General features: G+C 40.3%; 1 protein-coding gene across 1 annotated transcript in view; it reads left to right on the forward strand.

The window, feature by feature from the left end:
• The window catches only part of TIAM2 (TIAM Rac1 associated GEF 2), a 174,300-nt gene that overhangs the window by 9,501 nt on the left and 137,248 nt on the right, over window positions 1–27,551 (forward strand). The window contains exon 2 of the mRNA XM_061989021.1: window positions 25,931–26,087. The gene's annotated coding sequence lies outside the window, so the exon portion shown is untranslated. The remainder of the gene's footprint in view (window positions 1–25,930; window positions 26,088–27,551) is intronic.

Here is a 27,551-nt window from a genome sequence, read left to right on the forward strand (position 1 = left end):
TCATGTACTGCTTTATTTGCTGAGGTGTAGCTCAGGTGCAGAGTAACTGTAGAGTGTTTGTTTCTTCAGTAATGGAAGATGAGTGTTAGTATTTTCTTCCTTTCTAAGGTGATGAAGTCCTTCATTTTGTAAAGTAATAGAAGGCCCTTAGAAGAAAGTTACAAATTCATGTATTGTGGTTTAATCTTCCTGTTGAGGTATGCAATATTACTATTGTTAGTACTGCCTGATGAAGGAAAAAGACATATTTGAGTGATACAGTGGCATAACTGATGCTCAACAATTCACGATAGTATCCTTAAAGTAGTTCTTTCCTAAGCGTTGTGCTTTTTCATAATGCTACCAAACCAAGGTCTTTAAAAATGTTTTATTTCACCTTTTCTTTTCGCTGTTGGGAGATACCTTCGAGACATCATCTTTCTCTCCTCTGTTTCTTTTGGATCCTGACAGCTTCTACATTTGGTCATGGAAAAGACATTTCCCATAGCAGAGAACTACATTAGAAAAACAAATCACCGAACAGTTGTGGTTCTCTTGTTTGACAGTTTATGGAGCAAATGCTGGCTATGCACCATTTAGCATTCTCCAAGACAAAGTACCCACACAGTGCTGCCAATTTCATTAGAGAGCTACACCAGCTACTTTTAAAATTTGGTCCTGTTTACATAGGAATTTCAGTTTTACTACCATACCCATCAAAAGGTTATTGTCTGCACACAGAGAGTCACTGTTTTTAGCAAATCTGCCTATAAATCTAAGTAACCAGTAATTAAATGGAAGCCTGAATACCAGGCAAGGAATAAAACTGAGGGGTCTCCATGTGGATTACAAACTTATGCTTAGCATGGGCTGGTTTTAAGCAGCAATCATACAAAAAAAAAAAAAGCAATTCATCATTTAGGACCTACCTTTCCAAGAAACCAAAAGCTGAAATTCAACAAAAGGTGAGAGATGACTCAAGGAATAAAACAGTCACAAGAAGCGATGATTTCTTTTTCCTCTCAAAGAAAAGTAGCTGGAATTGGTGCTGTTTTCCAGCTCTTAACACACGTGGGAATAACAGCTCTGTGCCTGGGGATGGTGTTGGGAGAAGTATGCCCAAAAGCTTTGTTGTTTTCTCAGTTACAGGATCAGCCTCACACTGGTCCTACATGTCTATCTGCTTTCTCCCTTCACTCCCATTTCCACAGCCTGGGATCTACAACAGGACCTCAGCAGGTTGAGAAGCAGGGTACAGAGTTCACATACTATACATATGAATTATATGTCCACAGTGTATCAGACTGTGCCAGAGTCTGTCTACAGCCAAGACATAATGTATAGCAACACTTTTTTAATGAGGAACATGCATCTGTTACACGTTTAGCAGAGGATATTTCTAGAGCAGTGTTAAGAAAATATGCTTTGGTTTTACAGCCCTATACTCTTCTGTCTGTCTGTAGAGATGTCATTTTTGAGTCAAAGACCAGACACAAGGGCTTTCAAAGTCTGTAAGTCCTAAAGCTGGATAAAAGCCTGGCGACTCTACCCACTATAAACACAGTATAAGTCTCATCGTCCTCTCTTCTGTGCCCCTACCCAACCCACTGAACAGACATGCTGTTTGGAGGGTTGAGGAAGAATTTCCAAAGAAACACTCGAATAAAAACACTACTTTGTCTTATGCAAATGTGTAAATTCCTAATTTTTAATAGCATAACTCCTGTAAAACAATGTAATTCAAAGCTCAAGTCAAATGTATTGGTTTAGTTAGACTCTTGTTTTAACATTTTTCTCCACCTTCTACTGAAAAAAATTGTTTCTATGTCAAAACATTGATACTTGAGTCAAAAACTGGCCTGAAATGTTTTTTGTTAGATTGATAATGCATGTAAGGTGTATGAGTAGCCCCAAGAGTGAAGTCAAGGCTTAAAGATAAAGCTATGAGCATGACAGCAGTTCTTTCTCTGTGTTGTGGTGACGGCAGCCGGGAATGAACTCTGCCCATGTTTTGAGCCAGCATGAAGCACCTTGAGTGTTGCCAGCATATGCCAAGCCTAAGGTAATGACATAGAGCTAAAAGTGGTGTTTCTGTGGCTCAGTAAAGTTTGTTAGTTTGGCCCAGAGCCATATGAAGCATTCAAAAGGCTTTTAGTTATCTCTGAGTGTGGGCAGGGATTCCTTGTGTCTATTCAGAACAGGTTTGAACCTGTCGGCACTGTAACCTATAGACATATCCCGTGAATCTGTGTCTTTGATGGAAGGAAAAGGGCATCATTTAGTATCTTGCATCTCTTTGACTGCCTTTGAGTTTAACTGATTATTTTTAACCTCTCAAAGCTTACCTCCCTGTGCAAAAATATTAAAAGAGAAAAAAGCAATTAGTTCCTGATTTGGTGGCGATCTAAGTGCAAAACACCAAAATGTATTTTATTTTGGACTATGTTTCACCTTCTTCATCAAGCCTTCCTTTTTGAACCCTGTACCTATAAACTCAAGCAGTCTTTGGTGTAAAGCTGCTTGGAGGCAGTGTTTCCACGTGGGAAGGTTAGGAGAGGTCAAACTTTTTGAACTGATGCAATCACTCCCTTCCCATATACAACCAAGGGTTTCCGCCTTTCCGTCGCCTTTCCGTCGCCTTTCCGTCGCCTTTCCGTCGCCTTTCCGTCGCCTTTCCGTCGCCTTTCCGTCGCCTTTCCGTCGCCTTTCCGTCGCCTTTCCGTCGCCTTTCCGTCGCCTTTCCGTTTCTGCTACCTTACTCTGGCTTAGAGAAAGCTTTTGGAAAAAGATACCATGACATAACGTGTTTTCTGGTGTCCATGTCTTCTGCTTCTGACCCTGTCTGCTCCAGCTGTGCTTGTATGTCATGCTGCAGCTTTGGGGTGAATGGTTTCCAGACAACCTGAAGAGGAGGAGATACCTATTTAGCTGTACAGTGGAAATTGGCATTAAGGGAATGGTGGCTTAGAAGAAATTACAGAGAGATGTCATCTTCATCAGGATTGCTAGTTAAGGATGTTTTGTTGAAGCCAGGAATCAGATGATGCAAAATTTGCATCTACTCAGGATTTCCATGTTAATTAACAGCTGCAGAGAAGCCCCCTAACAGAATGACAGCAGTGAAGGTTTTCATATGAAGCATCTTACTTGGATGACTTGCATGAAGCAGTCATTTCCAGAGTGTATGGAGGAAATGATTTTTACCTGACAGTCACCTAGGACCTCAGTTCAACAATGTATCTCTGGTTAGGCAGCAGAAGGTGTAATGCTATACATGGAGGAGGGAAGAGATTTTCTTTCTCTTCTTAAGATGTATTGAAGACGAATACTCCTTCTGTACTCATGTTCATGGTTTATGTACAACTTTGCAGGTCACTTCTCTGCAAATTTCCTCATGATATCTCAGCTCCCAACTCTGGGACTACTGTCTTTGAAAAGTTCAGTGTGTATGCAGTTGATGGGCAAGTATTGCCTGCACAGCAAACAGTAAAAGTTAGGATGCACCATTGCTGACTGAAACTAAGGTTTGTTATAAGTTGAGGGCGAACTTCCTCGCTCGAGCCTCCAAAAACATGTAACTTAACAAACAAGATTAACAAAGGACTGTAGTTCTCAGAGTCCTCCTGTCCACCAGCCAGAGTAAGAGAAGGAGATGTGCAGAGAGCTTGTGTAAACAGTGCTAAGGACTGCTGTGTGTTTCTAGGGAGCAGAAAGGATCTCAGGGAGAAAATTAAGTCATTCACATGGACTGGTGGTGTGTCCATGTTAGCAATGGGTTATCCTTGTGCTGATTGTGTTGAAGTGGGGAGATGCTGTAAGGGTAGAGTTGTTGACTCCTGCACCTCATTTGCTGGACTAGGAAAGCCACCTCAGCCTTGTTAGATTTGCCCAGGCAATACCACTTTTCCCCAGTATTCCCCATCCGGGTTTGTGACTTGGGCTGCTACCCTTGCCAGAAGAGAGCAGCTTTGCCTATTGTTTCCAAAGTTGCCAGACTTTGGATGTGACTTTGCCTGGTGGGGCTGGGGAGTGGTCCAGCACTGCATTGCATTGAGAGCGTGCTGCCAAATCTGGAAAATGACCTTCGTGTAATACGTAGTGCCATTCCATGCTACTGGAGTAGCTGCCAGCCCAGGGTCCTGTCTAGCCCTTAGGCAGCAGGTCTGCTGGCCCTTCTCGGGTGCTGCAGGTCATCCTGCAGTACTGAGACCTTCCCTGGCTGGCTCCCTCCTTCCGTGGCTTTCCTGCCTCCCAGCCTGGGTGAACTCATGTGCGGCAGTGCCTGTCGGGTCTCGTTCCCCTCACTCCCAGCTGGCACTGGGGTAATTGAGCTGAAGGTGCATTCTGCTCAACTTCTCTAGCAGCAAAATAGGTCAAAGTGTGTTCAGAATGCTGTTTTGGTATATACAATTATACCTTGAAGTATTTTCCTCTACTAAATATTTTAAGGCTTTTACACTTTGGCGTGTGTCAGGATAAAAATAAGTACAGGACTATCAGACTTTCCCCGCAGGATAAAAATTCCATTTTCCAACCACTTCTAATTATTTCCATTCTGCTGTCTGGAAAGGATCTGGAGACAATTTAGGAAGCCAATTTACAACTGACTTGGGAAAAAACTATTTACCCTCCTGAGCCTTCTTAGATGTGTAGCCAGTGGCATGTGATCAGTAGAAAATCTCATGCTCAGTGATTTTGGTGCTCACAGAAGGACCTTGAGGCTATGAAGCTCAACCTGGGTCCTGCTTGCTTGTATGTGCAATTTTTCTCGCTACGGTGGACCAAAGTGCTCACTTCTTGAGGAGCTTTGTGTGGAGGGGTAAATAGCAAGGGTCCATTGAAAATGTGAAAAAAGTGACTGTGCTCTGTGAAATGCTGTGTTGTGAAGTGCATGGCGTACCAATACCTCCTTCCTTCCCATGGGAGCTTGGGTGACTTCACAGCTTCTGGGCCTGAGTGTGCCTTTGAGTAGCATCTGTAGCTCCAAGAATGAAAGGAGGTACCAGGAAGGCTGCATGTGCACCTCGGGCACCAAGCTACTGCTACTTCCAGAGCTTTCTGTCTTATCCCTGTGCTATAGATGGATTCAGATTTTTCTTTGGCTTTTCTTACATACCAGAGCTGCATACATCATCCTGCGTGCCTCTTTAATCCTATTAGGGTTGTGTTTAACTGGAGTTAGGATTTGTCACTAATGAGTACATTGAGGTTAGTGGGTTTTTTTTTTCAGTTACACTTTTTTAGCTCTCAATTAAAAAGGTGGTTGACTTTTTATATGGAGAGTTTAAAAATTCTTCTTTTTCATTGAAGCTGGCTGCAAATTGTAAAATCAGGACTCATGGGTGTACAGAATTAACATTCTTAAGAAATATTGTAAAATGTTTTCTTCATGTTATTTAGGATTTTATTTTAATATTTTATGTGCTTTATGCCATGCTGGCAAATTGAAAAAATATTGGATCCTTATATGGAGAACCAACAATTTCCCAGAGCCCTGCTTTTACAGTCCTCAACACATTTCATTTTGTGTGTGATTTTCCTCAGTTGCCAACTGACTACATCATACAGTGCTTTTGGCTTATTCTTTCTGTCTTATGACCATCAGCAGATATTTCGGGTAGCATATTATAAAGCCACAGATCCTTTTTGCTGCCCTGGATTTCGCCTGTTACTGCTGGTAATGGAAAAGATTTTATTAATTTTGTGGCGTCAGTGAGTGCTTCAGATGAGGCTCTGAGAGAGCCTTTGTGCACCACCCCAGCTCTTGCTTGGTGCTGGTTGCCCTCTGCCTTGGCAAAGGAGAGACACATCTGATCATCTTCGCTGCGTCCTTCAAAAGTAGCATGAGATTACTCTGGAAAGGGATGAGGAAAAAGACTGGTGCTTGGTAAACAGTTCAAGATGGTCTGCAAATCCTTCAGGGTGATCTAAGTGTTGAGCAGACGGAGCTGAGTTTGAGGCATACTGCTGAAGTTGAGAATAACTGTAGGAAGGAGAAGATGGGACCAGGCACAGGGAGTGGCAGTAGTGGTAGTAGAGATGTGGAATATTCATAAACTAGTGTTTTATGGAAACATAGACTGGCTACTAGAAATTGAGGTATAGAAATCAGGGAGGGGTAACACTGCTGGTCTGTTGGAGTTGTTGTAGGGCTCTGGATTATTGCCTTCAGATCTGGACACTGTAGCAGTAGGAGGGAATATAATATATATAAACCAGTGAGCCATTCACAGCAGTCTAAAAATTTACAATGTTTAGGACATTGTGTTTGTTTTGGAGAGAGTTTGCAAGAGTAACAAATGACTGTGTACTGAAGGCTGATTCAAGTGTAAACTAAGATGTTCAAGTGAAATAGCTTAGCCTGATGGTCTAAGAGGGCTAACATAGAATAGGCACACCTGGAAACTATAATACTTGTGCAGAAGGGGCTGTTACTTAAGACACTATGAGGGATTACGAATGGTAAAAACTGGAAGTAGTAAGCTTAATAGCAAGTTTAAGCTGAATAAAAGGAAGATAATCTTCACAAGCAGATCTCATACATAGTGAGGCATTTCCTTGGGGAAAAATGGGAGCCCTGTGTCTAGAGATGTTTAAATTTAAGTTATGTAAGACAACAGAATATGCATTGCTGGGAGGCAACTCTTCACTAGCAGGATAAGGATTGGCTACAGTATTTGGCCGTCAGCGATGTTATGATGAAATGTTTCCTGGAATGATACGCAAGGGGTTTAGCACCATAAAACATTTGGGTTTTTGTTGGTATAATGCTTGGGGTGAAAAGATCTGTGATGAATTTTCACTGTCAAATTTCAGAGCCAGTATTTTTATTAGAGAACGTGTCCTGCAAGTTCTCCACATGCGCAGTTATCTCTGTGGAACAGGTATCACCCAAGGCCAATACTGCTAGATCATTCACTAAACCTTGTATTGTAAATGACAGTATGTATCGAGGGCTAAGAACAAGTGTAAAGGGTGGCTTTTATTGATTCTTTCAGATTTACCTTTAGTCAATTACTTTTGTCCTCTTGCACTTTATGAATGTTGAATCCCAGTTGTACACAAGAAATGATGCTATTCAGTGAATTCAGACTGAGACAATTCTTAATGAGTTGATACTTGTAGAAAACTGGTGTAGAAATTAAGACATTCAGCCTACCAGATATGAAGAGTAACAAATAGGGCTGAATAAGCAGAAAAAGTGTCCAGGTTATCTAGGATGCTTACGTTTTACTAGCCCTTTTTCCACATCACAAGATCATAATAAAAGATTTTTCCAGTTTTTGGGCTGTGCTCAACTACCAAGCCCATTTAAACGTTTTGTTTCTTCTGAAGCAATTTACATCAGCTTGGAGCGGTTTTTTATTTCCTCTGATTCACATGCTGACATTGTTTTTATTTGTTGAAGTATGTCCTGTTTCACTTCTGTATTACAGGGAAGACATTTTCCCGAATAAAACATGCTTGATAAATACAAACAGCTATGTGGAGCTAACTGGTTTTTGCATCTCAGGATGAGAGATTGTCATTAACTTTTTATTCACTTCTATTATCTGTATTCTCTTGAGATAGATAACAAAACAATAAGACTTCTTTCTCAACCAAAGGCTTATTTATGGGTAACTTATGATTTACTGATGTTTTTTTTCCATTCACCTCTATGGATTTATTTGTAGAATTGCAGTAGTTGAGGTTGGTTGTTAGTAGAAGCTGAGTTTGTAACACACCATTTATCACATTTCACTTAGTATTATGTTACAAAGTATTATTGATGATTTATTCATAATTGTTTTGACTAAAGTTTTTTCCAGTCTTTAAATATATATATTATTGAACTTCTTACTGTATATGTTGTTGATATGCACACATTTATAATGCTTATAGGTGTATAATATATAAAGTCTTGCAGAGAAAAGTTAGGAATGATTAAATGATGTCCTCAAAAGTTCATAGGAAGTTTATGGGAGAGCCATGTCAGTAAAGGTATGGTGATCTAGGTGAGCCTGCTTCTGCAAGGGGGTTGGACTAGATGATCTCTAAAGGTCCCTTCCAACTCCTACCATTCTATGATTCTATGATGCTGGTTCCTGCGATGCTTTCTGGACTGGTTTTGTAGTAGGAGACATAATCTCCAAAGCTTTAAGTGCTAAACTCTGAAAAGCTCCAAGTTTGTGGTTTAGCCATGTGAGCTCTTTGCTATCACATGAATAATAGACATTCCCTTTTGCATTCCTTTCATAAAATCGAGTCAACTGGAAGCATGTTTGTACTAAGCCACATCAGAGTTATCCTCTGAATTAAGGCTATATAATGGGTCCTTTAAGAGGAAATTGGTACAAAAAGGTCAGAATTTTTTTTTGTTACTTTGTATATAATTTGACAAGCCTAGTTTCATTCCTATTAAATTTACTGTTTAATTTCATCTGAATGAATTGAAGTGTAGTTAATTTTTATGCATCTTCGTATACCACTAAAAACTTCTATATGGAATTTAGATTAGATAAGGTTCCAGGAAATGAGAGCAAGCCTTAGATGTGAATGACTGTAAACATGCTTAAAGCCATTCTGTAAGAATTAGAAGAATTAATTCTAAACACTCTTTACTTTTTTTTTCTTTTATAGAACACAGCAAATAGTGTAACTTGTGTTCCTAAAATCCAGGTGCATATGATTGCGATGCTTTGTTGCCTCGTAGTAATACATGTGTTATGCTACTTCACATATCAAGGCAATGGGTGCTATGCAAAAAAGTCAATGAAACAATCTCTGACAGCCAGAAACCTCAGGAGAAGATTTTAGTGAGGATTTTGTGTCCCAGCTGATTTGAAATAGGAGATGATGCCTTTGACTCTAGGTCACTTCTCTGAAGACAGATTGACAGTGCTATGATGGGGCTATGGTGAAGCTTTAATTTGACATCCTTCAGCAAGTGAATGCTGAAACTCTCTGCCTGTCCACATGATAACAGTGGTCTTTCTGATGCACCCTCTTATATTTTTAATTGTAATAGAGCTTTTAGCTAAATTAAACTACGGTTGTATTCCAGCAAGCCCAGTATATAGTTAATGTTAAGTATGTGACCATTTCCAGTGATTTACATGGTAGCCATCTCATGCCTGGGGTTATATCTGTGTTCAGTAGCCTCTCTGATTCAAAGCTCATGTGATAGAAGAATGTCATCTTGTTATCCAGTTTAGCAGTCCCATTTGGTTTTATACTTGCTTTGCAAAAAGAAGCATGTTTCACCTTGAGTGTTTTGTTGTTCTTGTGGTTGTTATCAGTATGTTTTTACTTTTGCAGGCAAATAAGTATTTTAATTAGAGTAGACCCCTTCTTTTCTTTCTGTTTCCAAGAAACATATTAAACATATTAATCTCTTGAAACTGTTAATCTATTCCATCAAACCTTCCTGATATATCCTTTGTTTTTTTGACTGTGGATGTATTTTTTAATATTGGTTGTTAAAGCTGCATGCAGTTTTATGATTCTTTAAACCACCAAAATTCTTTTTTTTTGTCAAGTCCTTGCTCAAAAAAATGGTACTCTTTATATTAAAGTCTGGTTTGCAAATTGTTGGAATGAGGTCTGGTACAAATCTAAATATTTTTCCAGATTTTTAACAGGTTTATATTTTACTATATATTTATCTTTTTCTAAATTGCAAAACCATAGAGGGGACAAATTGCTGAGTTATGAAACATACTCTTAATGCCTCATAAGTTGCAATAAAAACAAGTTGTGGAGTACACGTAGCATGACTACGTCAGTGAAGCTGGATTTCTTTGTTTTGTTGGGGAGGTTCAATTAGTGCTTTCTCCCGTGGAGTTCTGCAGTTTCTCAGAAATTAGCCTAAACTTGTCAAGTAACAAAGTAATCTTTTTAAATATAACTCACCAATCCGTTGAGTATTTTAATAATTAGACTGGATTAAGTGTTGAAATCATCCTAGGAATAAAGGGTCAATAATAGGATGCAACATTTTAGAATACTTCAGGAAAGTAAGCAGTGAAGTAGCACAGCAGCGTTAGCAGTGCTGGATGACACAGATGGTGGCAGTTGATTCAAGCTCTGCAGTGCTGTTGATTTACAGATGTGCAAGCTGATATGCAGAAAGTTAAGTACAAGCTAGTCATGGCATTATCAGCAAACATAAATTATTTAGTACTACCATGACCATCAAGAAGAGTGTGGCCAGCAGGTCGAGGGAGGTTCTTCTTCCCCTCTACTCTGCCCTGGTGAGGCCTCATCTGGAGTCCTGTGTCCTGTTCTGGGCTCCTCAGCTCAAGAGGGACAGGGAAGTGCTGGAGAGAGTCCAGGCCAGGGCCATCAAGATGATCAGGGGACTGGAACATCTTTCATATGAGGTAAGGCTGTGGGAACTGAGGCTGTTTAGTCTGGAGAAGAGGAGATTGAGGGGAGATCTTATTAACATTTATAAATATCTAAAGGGTGGGTGTCAGGAGGTTGGGACATCCCTTTTTTCTATAGTAGCCAGCAACAGGACAAGGGGTAATGGGATGAAGCTGGAACACAAAAAGTTCCACTTAAACATAAGAAAAAACTATTTCACTGTGAGGGTGAGGGAGCCCTGGCACAGGCTGCCCAGAGGGGTTGTGGAGTCTCCTTCCTTGAAGGTCTTCAAGACCTGCCTGGACATGTTCCTATGCGACCTGATCTAGGTGAACCTGCTTGACCAGGGGGGTTGGACTAGATGATCTCTAAAGGTCCCTTCCAACCCCTACCATTCTATGATTCTATGATTAGCCAAATGCAGAATAATTAGCTGATAAATGCATATTGATTATTTTAATTTTCAGCCTCCTCAGTTCTAGAGTTTGTCAGGGCATTGTCATGGGTAGAGGCTGAAGACCTGCCTGGTGCATGAATCTGGTCCTTCAGATAGGGCAAAAAATATTTTAAAGGAAAAGTGGAAGGGCTTTGACAAGGTATTTGCTGTTGTTTAATATATGGAAAGAAACCTCTTGGAAAGACGTCACAGTCATGTCAAGAAGTCATCCATGATTGCTGAGTTTCTTAATAGCTTTAACTTTGCAGCATACTGTGCTGTGCCTGAAGACAAGTAACCTGAACTTCAGGTTACTTCATGGGACCTGCAATAAACAAAACTGTGAAAGGCTAGTAAAACTCATGTATTCATCACACTTTTGATCCCTGTTACTTGAGACAATTAATGTGTTCTGTTTCTTCTTCTCCCTTCTTGGCCAAGTTTGCTTTCTGACAGATATTTGATGCAATACAAGTCTGCATTTATGGTAGCATGGGAGCAGTCTGTGATGTCTCCTTAGCACATTGTGTTAGGTTTTCTTGCTTTGCAAGTTTTTCTAGCTTGTTGAATGTAGATACACTAGAAAGCTTGACAATATGAAACCATCATGTGACCTGTCTTTGTAAAGAAGTATCTGTGGCTAAAATAATCAAAATTCTCTGCATGTGGTGGATTGACCCTGGCTAGATGCCATGTGATCACCAAAGGTGCTCTATCATTTCCCCTCTTTAGCTGGACAGGGAGAGAATATATAGTAGAAGATATATACCCTTGACTCAGAAATTAATTTATTACCAATCATAGAAGGGTAATGAGAAAAAAAAAACCTTAAAACACGTTCTTCCCACCCCTCCTTTCTTCCCAGAAGTTTAGACCTTCTACGTCCAGTGGCACGTGGGAAGGGGTGTTGGTGTTAGAGATAGTTCATCACAGATGCTCTCTGATGCTGCTTCCTCTCAGAGGAAGAACTACTCACACTTCCCCTGCTCCAGTGTTAGGTTCTCCCAATGGGAGACAGTCCTTCCTGACCTTCTCCAATGTGAGTCCTTCCCACGGGCTGCAGGGTGCAGTCCTTCAGGAACAGACTTCTGCAGTGCAGCTACCCATGGGGTCACAAGTTAGAATCATAGAATAATTGTTGTTGGAAAAGACCTTGAAGATTGAGTACAACCACTAACCTAACACTGCCAAGCCCACCGCTAAACCATGTCCCTTGGCAACTCATCTGTGCATCTTTTAAATATCTCCAGGGATAGGTACTCCACCATGTCCCTGTGCATCATCTGTAACAGCGCTCTCATTGAATAAGTTCTTCCTAATCTCCAATCTAAACCTCCCCCGTCATGACTTGAGACCATTTTCTGTTGTCCTATTGTTACTTAGGTGAAGTGACTGACTCCCACCTCACCACAATCTCCTTTAAGGTAGTTGTAGAGAGTGATCATGCCTCCCCTCAGCTTCCCGTTCTCCATGCTAAAGAACTCCAGTTCCCTCAGCTGTTCTTCATCAGACTTGTTCTCCAGACTCTTCACCAGCTTTGTTGCCTATCTCTGGACATGCTGCAGCACCTTGATGTCTGTCTTGTAGTGAGGGTCCCAGAACTGAACACAATATTTGAAGTGTGGCCTCAACAGTGCTGAGTACAGGGAGGCAATCACTTCCTTGGTCCTACTGGTCACACTATTTCTGATACAAGCCAGGATGCTTGTTGGCCTTCTTGGCCATCTGGGCATGCTGCTGGCTCAGATTCAGCCAGCTGTTGATCTACACTCCCAGGGCCGTTTCTGCCAGGCAGCTTTCCAGTCACTCTGTCCCAAGTGTTGCATGGGGTTGTTGTGGCCCAAGTGAAGGACCCAACACTTGGCCTTGTTAAACCTCATACCATTTGCCTCTGTCCATTTGCACTGACAGCAAACCTGCTACAGTGTGGGCTCCTCTCTCCACATGTCCTGCCAGGAGCTTTCTCCAGTGTGGGCTTCCCACAGGGTCACAGCCTCCTTCAGGTATCCACCTGCTCTGGTGTGGCATCCTCCCCAGGCTACAGGTGGATCTCTGCTCCACCATGGCCTTCATGGCTGCAGAGACACGGCCTGCACCATGGGCTGCAAAGGAATTTCTGCCCCAGGCCTGGAGCACCTCTTGCCCTTGCTTCTTCTCTGACTTTGGTGTCTGCAGATTTATTGCTCTCACATAGTCTCACTCCTTTCTCCCCCTATTGTTTTCTCTGTGTGGTAACTTTTTTCCACTCTCTTAAATATTTCTCACAGAGGTGCTACCACCTTTGCTGATGAGCTTGGCCTTAGCCAGCAGCAGGTCCATCTTGGAGCCATCTGGCATTGGTTCTATTGGACATGGGGGGGGTGAAGCTTCTAGCAGCTTCTCATAGAAACCACCTTGTAGACCCCCTCTTACCAAAACCTTGCTTTGCAAACCATGCCTTCTCATAAAGGTTCAAGATAATGATAAACTTCTTTCCTACTGTCCCAACCCACATTTTGTGTTTAATTGCAGTGTATGTGTAAACTTCTCTGTGTCTCTTGTAGAAGTCATTGTCTTTTAGAGTACAACTTCTGCAGAAGAGTTCCTGGACTTCAGGATTTCACATTTGTTTTCTCTTTTTTCTGAAAATATTTTAATATAAATAATCTTTTCTGAAAGGTGTGCCAACTGGTTCATTGGGCAATTCATCTGATTGTTAAGATCCTAATGGTGTTGACACCATTGTGAAAAAAGCCCCACAAACCAACAGTGAAAGTGGAAGGGATTAGGAACTGAGTCAAACTCCCAAACAAAGTGAATTTCATACCAGGTCTGATACAGCTTTTGCTGATGCTATAAATTGATTTGTGGGGAACTGATCATGTGAAGTAGTTTTTCTCTGATTTTACAGCTTGGTGTAGATCTCATTAAAATCAATGGAAGTCTTTCCATCAGTCTCTTAGTGAGCAATGCCTGCAATCCTCCTGTAATGCACAACTGAGTAAATGCTGAGTATTTTTCTGTTGCTGTTACATAGAAATTATTAGAGCTGAGATAAAAATGCCAAGCAGCAGTCCTGTGCTGATATCTGGGCGTTTCCAACACGGATCAGCCTGGTGGAAGGAGTAACGGGTGGTTGCATTGAACAGCCAGGCTTCATCCAGCCCTCAGCCCCCTCCTCATACTCCTCCTGGCTGCTTGCCTGGCATGCCAGATGCTCTGCCAGCAGAAAGTTTGTTAGTCAGGGGCTGGAATGCACAAGATGACCAGGAAAGGGTAAAGTACAAAGGGACTTTAGGAACTGAATGGGGCTGGGACTTCTCAGATTTACATTAATTTATATGCTACTGCAATATATGTACCAAGTGTAAATGCACTCCATGTTTATTAAGGGATTAAATGGTTAAGTTCAAAATTCCTTGTGTGCTGAGCATGGTCTAGATGGTTTATAGCTGAAAGCATGCAAAAGGTTTACTTACAAAATTGATTTATATGTTCATTTATGCTATTGAATATTGAGAACAGGCAAGGAATTAGCACTGTTGCATGAGCTGCACTAGCACATTTTTCACCTTATATGGAGAATTGCCTGCCACTTATCAAGCAGGGTCAGATTTGCTCTTACTGTCACATTCCTTAAAGTTGGAAGAAATCACGTTTCTCTTATGAGTTGACTCTTTACTCAGCTTATGGTTTTGTAGTTTGAATACTTTTCTTTCATCCAGGAATTGTTGGGATGGGCAGCACTTCTTTAGAAAAATATTGGTGTGCAAACTTTCACTATTGTGTTAGAGTCCATTCCTCAACTCGGGTGAAGAAACTTAGATGCTTGCAAGGAAAAATATGTTTCTGTTTGGAGTCATCTAGAGTTCCTCCTGGCTGGCTTGGGGAAAAAAGGGAATCATAGAATGGTAGGGTTGGAAGAGACCTCCAGAGATCATCCAGTCCAACCCCCCTGCAGAAGCAGGTTCACCTAGATCAGGTTGCATAGGAACGTGTCCAGGCGGGTCTTGAATACCTCCAAAGGAGACTCCAGAAATCATGTAACCGTGGTATTTAAGGGGGGAGACCTCACTGCTTTGTGTTATCTTTATTCCTGCTATGTTGGCGGGTGTTTGAAGCAGCCTTCTCATGGACTTGTTTAGACAGTAGTCATTTGGCTATGAAGTCATTGACTGTGTCACAAACTCATCTGTGTGGTTAAATAAGTGGAAAGCAGGGAAGTGAAGACAAATTCCTTATTTAGTCACTGGTATCTCAAATCAGAAAAGCTGGACAAAAGACTGAAAAAGTCCTTGAAAGAATAAGAGGGTGACAATTATGAAATTCTCTTCTATGCTGTATCTTTACACCATCATAAAAGTACCAACGAAAGCTACATTTCCTGAAATACTTAAATTGCAAGGTGAGAGATCAGTATCAAGTCTGACCTACCTAAGTCTTTCAAATAAAAAAATATAAATGCTTTGTGTCTGAAATATTTCTGGGATCGTGGCATTTGGTAGAGCCCTAAATCTTGCCCACTACTGCTGCTTTTTAGGTACATAGGCCATTATAAATGGTCTTTTAGATTGTGTGCTTCATCACTCTGTGACTTGAGTTTGTATTGTGACTATAGAGATTTTTCTATGAGACTATACTACTTGAGAAACAAAATACTTCAAAGTGATAATGATTAGCTGCAATGATTAGAAAACCTGACCTGAAATGGCCATTGCTGATTTCACCTTCATGCAGATCCAGAAGAGTTAACTGGAAAGTGATACTCAGGTTTTTCTTGCTCCATAAAGGCAATGTTGGCTGTATTTTTTTGAATAATATGATGTAAGGAAGAATTCACGAGCCTAGGGATATTTGAAGCCAACAGAAACAAAAGGGTAGTTTATATGGCTAAATACTTTGAAAAACCAACATTTGAAACATTTAGCCAAGTGGCTTCAGTGAGAAATCCATGTGATTTTTCAGAGGGTAGGGCAAAAGATAAGGATTTTCATTTTCTATTTCTTTCTCTGTGGCTTTTTCTATTTTTTCCTATTTTTCTTATGTCTCACCAGAAAAGAACCAGATTTCTTATCGTGTGTGGAAATAAAGGATCTTAAACTACATACATTTATTTTTAGGACTCCACCCTTGGGCTTTGGATTTTGTGAACAGCTATTTCAGTAAATTTCCATCTATATGGGGAAACTGGCAAATTGTATACTGTGCAAATCCACATTTTAAAAAAAGCAATTACTATTATAGAAGGTAAATGATATCATGAGAAAGCCAAGTAAAAAAGATTGCATTTTTGTTTGCTACTAAGGGAATGATCAATGCTTCCTGCTGGTTTTTGCACCCTGCAATTGGAGATTCTGGCACACAAATGATTTAAATAATGCTAGGTTTTGTGACTGGTTGGCGCTGTATAATACTGGGACTGGGGTGCCTTAAATATACAGAATCTGGGCCAATCCCTAAGTCCTTTCTTGGGCAAAACACCCACTGAAATCACATTTAAGTGTCGTCAGTGAAAGCTTTAGCCAAAGAAATCACTATGGATTTGACCCCAAAGTTATTACTACTAAATTTCATATGTATGCCTTTCATTATCGTGTTTTTTAAGAATGGAGTACTTGAATGAATCCTGGAATTCATTATAAGTTTTTACCAGGGTATTGGCCTCTTAAACTACATTTCCATTTGAAAAAAAAAAAAAAAAAGTTTTTTTCCAAGTCCTTGCTCAAAAAGAGATAAGAAAGATATTGTGTGGCTCAGATTTGTTTTACCTCAGGCAAGCAATCTGCAGAGGTTCCTGAATTAGGAGCTTGGTCTTCCAGCCTCTCCATGTGCACAGTGGAGAGGGTCATATCCACAGGGGATTTTCCTCAATGTTGTCTTCTGGCTCTGATTCATCCACCCCCACTCAGTTAGCCCCAGGAGTGATGTAGGATGCACTGATTTAGGAATCCAGAGGGATGTGGCTGGTAGGCAAAGGACTTGCTGTGATTTGTGATATGCTTCATAACTCATTTTTAAGAGTTAGCAGGTTGATTTTTTCTTTTCTTTTTTCTTATCCTTTCTTTTCTCTGTGGATGATGGGATTAGCAATAGAGCTGTGTCCTTTAGTATAGAAAGTCCCATGTTGTGGTAGGACCCTTGTGAGTTCTTTGGGTTCTCTTGTACACCAGGTGGTCCCTTACTACTGTTGGATCAGAAGAAAGGGATTTTCAGCTCAGAGACCTGTATGTTTCATACCTCATATTGCTAAAACTGCAGTAATCCTGCCTTCACATGTTTAAAACATTGAAGAACAACAGTAGAAAGGGTGAGCCACTAGAGTTATAAAGCTATTATGACTGCTTCTGCAGGGGGGTTGGACTAGATGATCTCTAAAGGTCTCTTCCAACCCCTACCATTCTATGATTCTATGAACTGCATTACATGTTGCTCTATGTAAAATATGGTAGAGGTGCATCTTTGAGGATGCCTCCCATATTCTGCTGTCTCAGTTTCGCCCGGGTTTAGTTTTTGCCTGTCTTCAGTCATTCATACAAAAAAATTCCACAGTGTTTTTTCTGCTTCAGGCTGAAACCTTGAAAAAAATTTCAACAGAAGAACTCCAACTGTTTTTAAAAGAATGCATTACATAAAATTGGAGAGCTTTGTCAACTTTATTTAGCCAGCCATTCCTTCAAAGAGATGTTATACCTTCAGGGAGTTGGGGTGCTTTTTGGAGCCCCATGGAAATTAGCCAAGATTTACAAGCCTACCAGAGGAGGTGAAAATTGTTATCTGCACGTGCTCGAAAGAGCAGATTAGAGACCTGCTGATAAAATCTTCAAATATTCCCACTTTATAAAACATGTATCAATCCCACCAGCCTCTGTGTGCCTGGGGTGATGAATATGATGGGTGGTACTGAGCACCCAGCTACGTACCTCCACGGTTCCTGCTGCCTCTGCTTTGTCAAAGGAAAAAGTATCTGGGTGTTTAATAGTCTTCCAAATTCATTAAAATTTATGCCAAGGCATACTTGAGACAATAACTGAAAAACATTTGAAAACACTACTGTTTTATTAGTAATTGTTCATGCAGTTAATTTCTGATGGAGCTGGGAGAAGAATTGATACTCATGGTCCGTATATATACCACTTTCAGGACTGCCTAGGATGTGAGAGGTAATGCCTGAAGGTTGGGAACAAGGTTTGAAAAATAAGTGTCTTCTACCTTTCTTTTTCCCACATTGCACGGAGGCTTTAGTGCTGCTAGGTTTTAGTATTTTACTTGTCATTATTTGTTATTTTAAACTCGCAACTCTTGGAGTGATGACTTCCGTAGAGGGGATGGATCTATCTGTTTTACTTTAAACACTGCTAAGCATGAAACTACTAAGGGGATGTTTTGTGCAGATTGAAATAAACTAACAGGAATCTAGTGCATGTTACCTTTAAGATATTGAGGAACCTTGGGATAACACAGTTTGATGGCTTGAGGTTGACAGCGAGAAGATCAGATCTGAGCCATTCTGCAAGATCATTCTGCTGCTGTTATGTCAGCATTGCTCCAATGAGGGTTTAAAGGCTTAATGTTGTTTGAGTTCCCTCCTTCCACATTACTCTTTCACATTTGTAATGGTATTGATAACTCTTGTGTCTTCCTATCTTAAGCCCCTTAAAATACTCGGCTTGCTCAGAAGACACAAAATACTCCTCCTACTGAGAAGTGCCTTAGATCTTTGTTTTCTCAGTTTTGATTCCTGAAAGGCACCAGGAACTTTTCTGAAAGGTACAGTTTATATTTGGGCAGATGAGGTGTGAAGGGAGAGGGAAGTACTTGACAGTCTCTAATGTTAGTCAAGTTAGTGTGCTAAGGAATTATCTCAGGATTGCAACAAATAGGTAGTTGCTTGCTAAGTATAAATGACTAGGTTACTTTTACAGTCTTTTGATAATTTTTCATGCTACCCATAATGAAGAATGATGTTTTGTTGCCCTTCAGATCTACATTCACATTTCACACCTAAAGGTGAATGTTACCATGGATGTCCTAGTAAACTGCAGCAGTCATGATATACATTTTCATCTTATTTAGGCTACTAGGGTATTTTGTTAGGATTCTTCCTTAGTGCTAAGACTGCCCATCTCAAAGCACTCTCCCACCAACAAAAGGGATGCTAATTAAGTCTTATGTAAGTGGAAATGATATCATCAGCATCAACTTTATGCTCTTAATTTGGAAAAAAAAAAAAAGAGTTTCAGAGGCAACCTAAAACAATTAAGAAGTTCAAAACTCTGTGTTATAAAATCTTAGATAAGACTTAATTGATGTGTTGAATTACAGATTTGCCTGCTTGGCAGTTGGAATTAATGGTGAATGACTTCCCAGGGAGTTTGGGTGCTGAGGTAAGAAGGAGGTACTCAACTGTGTTTCTTAAATATTTATCTTGATGTGCTGAATTTTTCACAAACATGCTTAAGCAAAGAGATGAAACTCTCACATACGTTTCAGGTTAGAATTTTGAAGTTGATTTTTCCCACCAATTCTATTGCTTTTAATCAATTATGAATGTGCTGATGAAAATTCAGAATTAAAATACAAGACTGTTTTCTTCTGCATGGCATAAAGTGCTAAAAAATTATACAAGATGACTATTCTAGAAAAAGGAAAATAAAGTACTTCGAAAACATGCTTCAGAATTTACCACATTATCTTATATTTCTTACAGCATGATACCTGTAAAATGTAGATATTTTAAATGAAAAATTTGGTATCTGCTACCAATTGTAAGCAGTGAGTTGCTGATAAAGTGGATAGCTTTATGGAAATCTGAGGCTCACCTTTCCATGTGCAACAATTTTTTTTGTTTCTTAGCTTTGTGAAGAGATTATTTCTGTGAAATTCTAACTTTTTTTTTTTTTCCCTGCAAAATATTTTAATTTCTCTTGAAATTTTGCTTAGAAAATGCAGAGATGTGTTTGGTTTTGAGATTGGTTGGTTGGTTTGTTTTTTGTTGTGAACAGTACTGCCCTTTGTGGGTCTTTCCTGGGCTATTCAGCCTGAGCTCTGACAGAAAATGCTCCTGTTGCTTTAAGCCCACAGCCTTGCTTTATATAGAAATGGCCTGGTTTATAGTGTTGCTTTAAATACACAATAAGAGTTCATCCATTTCAGAAAAGGTTTATGACTGATCTCTGCCTGGCTAAGAATGTTTATTTTCGTAAGTTGCTTCACTGCAAAAACGTTTTGAAATTGAGAGTCCCAAGCTGGTGATGAGGCTGCTTGTGCTCTCTGCAGACCTAATCCCTTCACCACTAGAAAGCTGCAGTTTTGTGATGATCGTGTAGATCAGGCTTGATTTTGGTCTTTCTATCCCTTCCCCATTAGTCACCTTTATTTTAAGTCTGTGTCATTGAACTGATCTTTGGGTGTTGGTAAGACTGTGAAAAGGCTCAGTAAGGTTTAAGTTATCAGTCACAGTCTTTTATAATAACATAGGCTAATTTTCTTTTGTCTATAACTTGTTGATGATGAAATAACCTTGAAATAAAAAAAAACCCTACAAAACAAAAAAACCCCTTTTCACCAGCAAACATAATGGCAACAGAGAGGGATTCACAATGGGTTCATTCTGAATGCTCTTAAAATGCGTGCAGATGGAGAATCAGCCCTGTTGCTTGACTTCTGCTGATGCCACGTATTTATTATTCATTAAGTTGACAGAGGCCAATGAAAAAATCCTTTCTAACCAGGTACCAGAAGTTCTGCAGGTGTGTGGTGGGTCCTGTGTGGTGCCTTGTGCTTTAAAGTGAATAATTAATGCCAGGTATGGGAAGAGCATACACAAGAGAAGAGACAATACAAAGCACACAATTGAAGGTGTAGAAAGGAAAGAAGGTTCTACATCTCCCTCCCCGCCCTGCCTATTCTGGCTGTCCAGTCTGCCTTCCTAATGTCACTTCCTGGTGACCAGGAGAAGGATTGGGCTGCTCTCATACACTGAGCCGAGTCACCAATGCTACCTGCCACCTTGCAGGAGACCTCCTTGGACAAAGGGAGATGGAGTAGGAGCGTTATTTGCATGAAATCACCTGGAGATCAGCCATGCTGTCCCTAGACCTGTGGGAAGGAGATGGCCTCCCCCTTGGTCACAGGGCAGTGGGCAAGGAGAAGGTCATGCCACAAGCTTGCTTTCTATTCATATGTAGAGACCAGGAGGGGATTTTCATGGAAAAAGAAAGTTAGCCAGTCCTTCTACCTGTTCATCAGCAGATAGAAATGTAACCCTAGGGGCAGGTGAAGCATGGGCTTTACCAGACTAAAGGCAGCATGAGTTGTGGTGCACATACAGTCAAGGAAGGCTTAGCTGTATTTCAGAGGTAAAAGACTCATGATCAGGCTGTAGGCTGGTCTGTGGCTGGAGAAGTTTCGAGGACAGCTTAAAAAAAAAGAAGATTGAGGAAGCATTTAAACAAGGTTTTCTTTTTCATTATCTTCCTAGTTGAGACACTGAAATAACTTACTGGATGGGAGTATACCTGGTTTCAATTGGTGGTATGTTTGTAATACTGTGTACATTCCTGTCAGGTATCAGTGTCATCCTCCATTGCTTGCCTGAGCCAACTAATTAATGACTACATCTCTCTGGTGGGGCTCTGCAAATGCATATTGAACCTCCAGCCTGCATTTTTTTCTTTTTGAAAAACACAATAATTAACAAAAATTAAATAGATGGTTATGAAATCCAAGGCAAGAAAATGTGAGATTTCATAAAGAATAAAGTAAAATGAAAAATACTTCAGAAGTTTAACACAAAATTTGGGGTTTTTTGTTGTTGTGTTGTGGGTTTTTGCTGTTGTTGAAGTTGAATAAAGAAGAATGTAGATTAATGCAGAACTAATTAGTGCACATTTCTCTGGGATGGAGTGATATCTGTTCAGTCACACCTTCTCTGGAGTAACTCAAGTGGATTAATCAATGATCATCTTTCTAATTAAACTGCTGAGTAGAGATTTAGAGGCTTCAGATGATGGTCATTAGTTTTGTGTAGAATCAGTGAATTAGAGGTAAGTAATGTTCCTTTTTCTTATAGGATCAGTTAAAGGTTAGGAAAGAAGTCATCACTTTTGATCATGTGCTGCCTCTGAAATGTAAGTCATCAACAAAAATAAAAAATGCTTTCAAGAGTCTTCAGAAATACATGTTGAAAATAGCAGGAAAGGCCAGGAGACAAATGCCTTGGATCATCCCAGACATACATACCTGCTTGGCTCAGTTCTGCATCTGTCAGAGCTGTAAGGGTAGATCCAGAAACTCTGCTTACGAGTGTGAAGTTTTGTAAAACAGCCAGGCATAAGGAAGGGAAGTCCAGCTCTCCTTGTGCAGATGGCTTCTGCCTTCAGGGCAGAGCTCCATGCTGTGGCAGAGCCCTGCCTTTGTGGGCAGGAGGAACTTCCAGATGCACTTGGTAGTTGGTCCCTTCCTGTGGGCCTGAGGGTTTACTGCCTGTGCGCAGAGCTGATGCTCAGTGTGTTAAACACAGTGCAATCACTGTTCCATTGGTTGTTGGTTGAATGTAGGTGGCACAGAAGATGTTAAAATATCTCCTGACTGATGACTGAGAGGTCAATGGCTGGATGTAACTGTCTTGGAGAGCTGTTTGCAGTACATATTGTAGGAAGGCACTGTGCTGTTGTTGGTTTGACTACAAGCAGCTAGCTCTCCAGGGTGAACCACATGAACAACAATCACTTCTTTACTTGCTTCTTGACAGACTTGTTGAAGTTTGGTAGCATCTTATACCTTCATTTTGACATAGGAGACAGAACGTCATGTTTGTAGAGTTGTGTTCTTGAATTACTCAGCACCTGGTCATTGAACGCTGGCTTTAACCAAAGGCTATAGTTTGTCTTGAAGATGTCTAGCGAGCCAAAAACCCTCAACCCCTAACAGTTTATGTTCACTCCTTGCTTATACAGGTGGCACTTATCCTGATTTTGTACAGTCCTTCCCAGACAGCAATTAAGAAGTACATCTGTGGCTTCAGTGTTGCTATTGAGTGTATAATGTAATTCAGTCTTACAAACAGAAGTGTAAGTACAAGACGAATGATGAACTGAAGCTGTGGTATCATAGCTCTTACTGTCTATGTTGTTAAGACATTCACAGCTATGCCTGCCTGTCTGTCCTTAACTAAATGGCAGAGCCTATGGTAGCGTATTAGCCATATTTAGTACACAGGGCTTTGTCATTGTTAACATACAGGAGGCTAGAATCTCAGTCTGGAATGTGTGAGATTTATGTGACTGTTACTTTAGTATAGCAGTTCTTTGTCTTGTAATTACTCCTTTTTTAACCTTCTCTCTCTTTTTTTTTTTGATGTGTGAAGGATTTTTTCAGAGATGTTCCTTCAGAAGTATTTTACCCTTGGTAGAAGAATGATCCTTGGTAGTAAAATACTTGCTTTAGGAAAGTGAAGTGAGGAATCACAAAATCATAGAATGGTAGGGATTGGAAGGAACCTTTTCGAGATCATCTAGTCCAACCACTCTTGCTAAAGCAGGTCCACCTAGATCAGGTCACACAGGAACGTGTCCAGGCGGGTTTTGAAAACCTCCAGAGAAGGAGACTCCACAACCTCCCTGGGCAGCCTGTGCCAGGGCTCCCTCACCCTCATAGTGAAAGTGTTGTAGATCATTGTTGTAAGATGCCTGTTTCCTCCAAGCCTGCTCTAAAAAGATACTTGAATGGGTAAAAGTCTGTATGAATATAGCAACATCCTGCTCTTTATTTGTAGGCCTATAGTTTTTTATTATGGACAGTGGAGAGAGGGCGAACCGGGTATCAGAGCTGGCAGAATGTTACTGGGAAGTTTGTATTCATCCTGGCAAAATACCTTCAACACTTGATGGACTTTTCAGGGGAGCTTTGTGACCTCCCGGAGCGGTAGCTTGCTTGGAGTGCTGGAAACACTTTAGAGAATATGGCCACCTTCCCTGGCCAGGAAGTTTTCTTCAAACTGAGGGGGATGTCATCCTTAAGTCTCCGAGCAAGTCTTGACTGGTAGGCAGCTCTTATATTGCTTTGTCATAATTTTGTTCTTTTGTATCACAAGTAGTACACCATCTGTCTGCTATAAACATTGTGCTTCCATTTCTTCCCATTCTTGCCCACATTGCAATGTTTTAGCCATACATTTACAAATCTGGGATGACAGTCTTAGTACTGTGAGGTCACTATGGCTGTAATTAGTTATCAGACATCTGCATTTCCCCTATAGTTATGGGCCAGCAAAAATCCAGGGGAGTCGGATTTGCCCATGAGGGCAGAGTTTAACTCTGCATTGTTGAAATTGCATGTATATAATACAGTATATATACTGACAAGGGTCTTGTATTTAGTGTCTTACTAGACTTCACACTGTGTCTATCAAAGTGTCAGTATAGAAGTCCTATCTGTGAAAAGTGGAAATGTGGTTCCAGCAGGAAAGAGAAAATACCTGAGCAGCTCTCTGCAGTGAGCTGGAACTTGGGAAGAAAAAGAGCACTTGTCACCAATATGCAATCATGTTGATGAGAGAAACCTACTGTCCAAGTCTTTTAAGTCTTAGTCACTGATGTTTGGGAACTAGATACCACGGTGAAGGAAGCACTATATCTCTGAGGAGTGTATCCATGCTGTGGCATTGTGTAGGAAGAGTAAGTATTACAAAGTACCCTGCCTTGCATAGTAGCAGTACTATCGATGTTGCAACAGAAGGGATCCATGATACTTGCAGCTGCCCTGCCCTGCAGCGCTTGGCTCTGTCATCGTTACAGCGGCAATGAGGAAGGTTTTGGTGGCCTGTGTACTCTTCATAAATAGATACATACCCTCCCCCACCAGCAAAGCAAGTTTCTGTTTACTATCTGGAACTTTACAAGTGGTTTTATGGTAACAATTAAGACAAATATTACTTATACCTTATTACTTATGTTTCCTCTTGGATGTAACTTACAGCCTGATACTGCTCTTTACCTTGCTGACCCATCATTAATTTGTCCCTTTTGTAGGATGGTTTTGCAGCTTGTATCATTTGCTGTTTTGCCTAATTTTTTTAAAAACTGTTTTTAAGAAGTCAGTTTGAGACTTTGCTCTTATAAGAAGAAAACATCCAGTGTTATGTTGCCCTATTAGTATGTTTGACAGTTTCTTTTTGATGTGTTTACTTGTAACATTTTAGTTGAGAATCTGTATATTGACTCCATCACCAGGCTTTTCAGCAAGGCCTGCCTTTTGAAGCATGAATATGATAAAATTCTCATGTTAGACTTAATTTTGTGGTATGTCAGCTTAACTATAGTAGAATTAAGAGTATTTTTCTGACAAGGTGCTGTGTTCTGTGAAGAAGCTGTTGAAAATCAGCTGTGCCAATTTAAACATCACAGAAAATATTGTGATACCGTCTCACACTTTACAGCAGGAAAATGACAGACTTTGGAGAGTATAAAGTTCTTGTCAGCTTCTAGGAGCTCAGTTCAACACCATCTTCGGTGTATTCGCATTGAATGAGAAGAGTGGCTGTGTCTTCTGTCTTACCATTTTCAGGTGGTGTGGGCAAAAGAGCAGCTGATTATTCCATTATAGGTCTTCTCAAAAGCAATGGCTGGCTTTTCAGAGCCTGGCTCGACTGGTGCAAGAAAACTTCCATGAGAGATCTTTGAGGCTAATTCATGGCTATTTTGCAGAGGTCCTGACTGCAATTTGATAGCCTGTCAGAGCCTGTGATGTAAAGAGCTTTAAATAAGAACATAATGGAACAGACCGGAATGTGCTCTTGCATGGAACACGGTCAGCACCATCACTGTAGAAATGATATTCCGATGGTGCTGTCCCAGTTCAAGCCTCCTTTCCTGGTTGTGTGTTTCTCAGATGGAAACCTGGACAACTTAACAAAAACTCTTGAAGCATGTGTTTGTAATGTGGTTGCATTACAGGTTTTTAACTTCCTGTTATATATAGAAATAAGTTTTTAGCTGTAGCACATCAATGGTCCACATAAGTGAGTTATGACTTGAGTGGAGATGTTTCTAGCTGCTTTTTTTTGTATGTGAATTGTTGGCCTTGCATGAGAAGGGTTAGTGATTTGGTTGGCAGTGGTTCAGAATGAAACTTATTGCTAATGTATCTAGGGAGACACGTGTTAACAAAACAGTTTTTGTTTTTCAGATTGACAGTGCTACAAAAATAGAGACTTCCAGCAAAAATTCTTCAGCTCATGAAGTGGTAAAGGCAGTGTTTACAATACACCGCACCCACCCTCCGTGCTTTCACCCCAGGATGCAGAGGGAAACAAGGCATGCGGAGAGCAAATAAATTGTGCAAGGTTTGTTTGTTTTTATTTTGTCAGTTTGCTTATTTCTGAATGTATAAATTGGATTATGAAACAGTTACAGGCCAAGGTCCCAATACAACCAGTTTAAATTTTGCTTTAATCCCTGGGTCTTAATGTTTCTTATTGGCTAGGTGCCTTTTTGGTTTTAGAGTCAACCAATAGTGAACATCAGCAATATAGCTATGTGAATTATTTCTCTGAAGGCATTCATCCATCTCTTAATCTCTCTGGCTTAAAAAATAAGGTTTATTTACAAAACTTCAGTCCAGACAAGCATCCAAATCTGTAAATAGCACAGATGCAGTTTTCGGTACTTAAAGAAGGAGATGCTTGGGCTTTTTTCCTGCCCAGCTATTAAAGAGTGTTATGATGTGGTAGTTGTCTGTCTATCAAAGGAGAGGGAATGGATGAACAGTTTCTGGTGTAGACTGCATTGTTGTAGAATTAGACGGAAAATTACCAGCAGAAATGCTCTACTCTTAATGTCTCACTGTCCCTAAAGGACTGAGTGGTGTTATAGTCTAGTTCTGGTGATTATCAGGTGTCTTTCTGCTGTAGTCACAAATCTTGTGTGACATGTGAGAGATGCTTTGGTTGAAGGTTTGAAAGACATGGTGCAACTGAGCTTATGAGAGGGCAGTGTTCTCCACCCTCTATAGTTTTGTCATGTGAAATAAAGGGGTTGTTTTAGAGACTTCCATAAAACATCATTATTAAGTCTTTTAAAGGATGATGTGTTTTTTCAACTTGTCATTATTTTGCCTCAGCATTGTTTGCCATTATAAACGGAAGAAGCCCCTCAATGTTGTAAATACTGTGCAATCTGCTACACCATGTATGCTACTAGTTAACAAAAAATCCAGGCATGTTTGGTCTCAGCAGCAGCAATCCACTATGCAACCCTGACAAAGCCACCTTTTAGGAAATTTAGGCCTATGGGGAGTTCTGCACATTCACAAAATCCTATTGAGCAGGGCTAGAACTCAACATATCCAGGTCATCTCCATCCCCAGGACTTTGATGCAATCTTAGACACGTCCACCGGTGAGGGCTTCAGTTTCAAAGGGATTCAGTCTCTTTCTGTGCTAGGACAGAATTGTTTTTCTTGTCTGACAAGATACTTTGGGGAAAAATTGTGTGGAACAAACAAGAGAACTCTTCAAGTTGTGGGTTATTTTCTGACTGACACTCACTAGGCAGGTGACTTAGCTAATTGCTATGTAATAATAAAACAGTTAAAAAAAATATATTTGATTTATTTCATAACCTACTCATCTCTTTTAATATCAGTATATAATGAAGCATTACTATATTTTGTAATGACTTTAGAGTTCCGCCACTTGAAAGGAACTTAGGGCACCAATGCCACAGATGTAAATATGCACAAACTCTGCATTTGCTGATCTTTTGTTAATAGAGTATTTGGCACATTCTTCTCTAAAACAGACAGATTAT

The sequence above is a fragment of the Colius striatus genome, chromosome 2 (assembly GCF_028858725.1).
Source record: "Colius striatus isolate bColStr4 chromosome 2, bColStr4.1.hap1, whole genome shotgun sequence".
NCBI lineage: Eukaryota > Metazoa > Chordata > Aves > Coliiformes > Coliidae > Colius > Colius striatus.